Source organism: Adiantum capillus-veneris, chromosome 2 (assembly GCF_014529385.1).
Source record: "Adiantum capillus-veneris isolate H3 chromosome 2, ASM1452938v2, whole genome shotgun sequence".
NCBI classification, from domain to species: Eukaryota; Viridiplantae; Streptophyta; class Polypodiopsida; order Polypodiales; family Pteridaceae; genus Adiantum; species Adiantum capillus-veneris.
The window spans coordinates 165,644,493-165,647,842 of record NC_140932.1 but is presented as its reverse complement, the minus strand read 5'-3'; the positions used below and the strand labels follow the sequence as shown (position 1 = coordinate 165,647,842).

At 41.5% G+C, this 3,350-nt stretch overlaps 1 pseudogene; it reads left to right on the top strand.

The window, feature by feature from the left end:
- Positions 1–253: 253 nt before the first annotated feature.
- LOC147464006 (cytokinin hydroxylase-like) lies at positions 254–2,667 on the top strand (annotated as a pseudogene).
- The last annotated feature ends 683 nt before the right edge of the window (positions 2,668–3,350 follow it).

Here is a 3,350-nt window from a genome sequence, read left to right as displayed (position 1 = left end):
CCAATCATACCTAGCTAAGTATCCGGCGCCTCCCTCACACCTTCAGCCTCAGAGAAGCTCATGATGTTGAGATAAATCACAATGTGGGAAATTGTCCAAAACTTCTTGTAATATATACGTCGGGGTTTGAATTCTTTAATTGTCCTATTTTGATCTTTCGCATGAACCGTTTTTTCAAACAAGTTCTGTGTGTGTGTGTGTGTGTGTGTGTGTGTGTGGGTTGGATGAATAGAAATGCTATGCTATATTTTATATGTGTAGGATACGGAAGTTGAAGGAGGAGGTGGAGTCGCTGTTCATGGAAATCATCGAGGGTCGCCGGGCAGCAGCACTGCAAGCCATGGCAGGACATATTGATGATGAGGATGGGCAGCAGAAGAATGATTATTATGGGCAGGACCTGTTAGGGCTGATGCTGGCAGAGATGGAAGCGGCCAAGCTAGAAGCTGCGCCTCCACTGTGCGGCCAGCGTCGTCGACGTCAGCAGCTGGGCGGATGTATACCTCTCGGCAGCTAATGGACGAATGCAAGACTTTCTTCTTCACGGCCACGAGACGACGTGGCTGTTGTTGACATGGACGTTCATGCTCCTGGCCTCCAACCCCACTTGGCAGCATCGTGCCCGCCAGGAGGCTCTACTCTTCCTACACGAGCATGGCGACATGCCCGACTTCGACATGCTTAGCAGGCTTAAAGTGGTAAGCACTGTCACACACACACACACACACACACACACACACACACACACACACACACACACACACATAGAGAGAGAGAGAGAGAGAGAGAGAGAGAGAGAGTAGAGAGAGAGAGAGAGAGAGAGAGAGAGAGAGAGAGAGAGAGAGAGAGAGAGAGAGAGAGAGAGAGAGAGAGAGAGAGAGAGAGAGAGAGAGAGAGTCTACTTAGCTTTCAAGCATAAAGTTTTCCTTTGGAGGATTTGGACAGGGGGCCTCCCTCTTGGAGAGCACTTAGCAAGGAAGAGGATGTCTGCAACTAGAAACAACTAAACACCTGTTTCGAATTGCCCTGTACTGCATGCCTTGCCTGGTGGGGATGTTTATATGATATATATATCTTTTATTGGAAGATTAAAGTCACAAAGTTCATGCTTTTATTTGGTGCAATCCAAACTTCATCCCTGGCTTGGACTTGTATATGTATTGGTTTTCTCAGAGTATGGATGCTTTCTTTTTTGTGGATTTCCAGAAACTCTGCTTTGTTTGATTGGCACAACTTTTGCAGTCTCGCTTTGCCTAGGAAGCTCATCAGGGATAAGTTGTTTGAAGACAGCCTAGACCCCAGAGAGAGAGAGAGAGAGAGAGAGAGAGAGAGAGAGAGAGAGAGAGAGAGAGAGAGAGAGAGAGAGAGAGAGAGAGAGAGAGAGATGTACCCATTAAAGCAAGGTATGAAACATCTAACATGCTTGACGTTAAATCCTGGAAACTTGTCTGCTCTAAGTTGGTATAGAATGACATAATTAGGTACTCTGGGAATTCTCTAGGGATTGAAAGTTTTCTTTGACAAAAGATATTCATAAAACCCCTCTACACACTATGAATTAAAAGACCCCTTTTATTCCATAAACCTGTACTTAAAATAAATAAAAAAATCACTTTTACACGTTCCCTCTTGTATATACAATTTTTTAGCACTTTGAAATATAAAAACCCCTCCAACCAAACTCACGTGCTACACTTATATATTTTAAGGTGAACCCTTGGCCTTCTGACCATAAGGTTGTAAATATGGCCAAGGGTTCTATTTTACTATATATTGTAAAATGAAAAGAGAAACTTGATGAATTGTGGGTCTTTTAAGGAGATCATCAGCTATATTAGAAAACTACTTAAGACTTGGGGCAAAAGCATCAAGACAACTATGCCTGCCTGACTCTATTGTTCTTTGGAACTATTTTTGAAAGCTCGAAAACAAAAAGTAGTGGATGTCATAGATATTTGATATTGTATATATAACAGTAAATACATAAAGAGTTCTTCTCATGTACTAGTACATGGCTGTGGTCCTATAAGTTATGACCTAATGTGTTTCTAAAATAGTCTTGTGTTTCATCGAGCTAATTGAGTATAAACATAACTTGGGATGTAAGTTGGAGGACATATCTACTTTGTTTGAAGCAGGTGAGTGTTATCAAGTTCAAGAAAGAGTATCTCAAAGCTTCTCAAAGTTTTTAATAGAGGTCAAGAAAGTTTCTAACATAGTGTATTTTTATGTGCAGTTAGGTATGATTCTATTGGAGTCCCTACGACTTTACACGCCTGCCACACTTCTTGCAAGAGAGGCTTTCTCAAGTATAAAGGTTGGAGATCTTGAAATTCCAAAGGGGTTATCGATGTGGGTACCTGTGCTTGCAATCCACCATGACAAGACCATATGGGGAGAAGATGCTGATGAGTTCAAGCGGAGCGTTTTTCAGAGGGAGTAGCGAAAGCTTGCAAAAATCCAATGGCCTTTATGCCCTTCTCTTTTGGACCTCGAAATTGTGTTGGACAAAACTTTGCAATGATGGAGGCTAAGATTGTTCTTTGCATGCTCCTTTCACAATTCACATTTCATCTCTCTCCTTCGTATAGACATGCTCCTATTTGTATCCTCACCTTGCAACCTAAGCATGGCGTGCCTATCATTCTTCGACATTTTAGACCGTGATAACATTAAATCTTGTCAAAACTATTAATTGTTGAACATGACTTGAGAGGCATCAATCTATACACTAAAGCTATACATCCTTAGAGAAAGCAATTTGTAGCTAGTGGCCATACTTTGTACAAATACAATGGACATGCAATTATACAATTTTCACTTATTGAGCATGACCGTGTGAAAGCACCAAGGGCCTTTGAAAGGGAACAATGTGATCTAGCACTAATTGATATAATTGATTGAGCACACTACAAGAGATCACTTAAATTAATTTCAGATTTTTGACGTGTAAACAGTGCACACCGATGTGCAAGTCGATGTCTATACCGGTGCGTATACCGACGCTTGTACTGATACACATACTGACATCTACATCGGTGAATCCTGCAAAAATAGAACCGCAAGTTTCTCTTGCGTATTTTGCGCCTTTCTTCTCTTCCTCTCTTACCCTCCTCCTCCTCACTTTCTGTAGATCTGCTGCCTCACGATTTGTTGGAGTTGAGATTTTCACTTGTTGTATGCTGTCCCATCAACAAGGTAAGCTTCTTTTCAAGTTTCCTTGTGGATTTGTTTACTTTTGTGTTTTGTGTAACATAGTGTGTGTGTGTGTGGTGTGTTTGCAGGTTTGAGAACATTTTGCCAATTGTTTCTTGCTCAAATTATAGGCCGCATGTGAGTGCTTTAACATT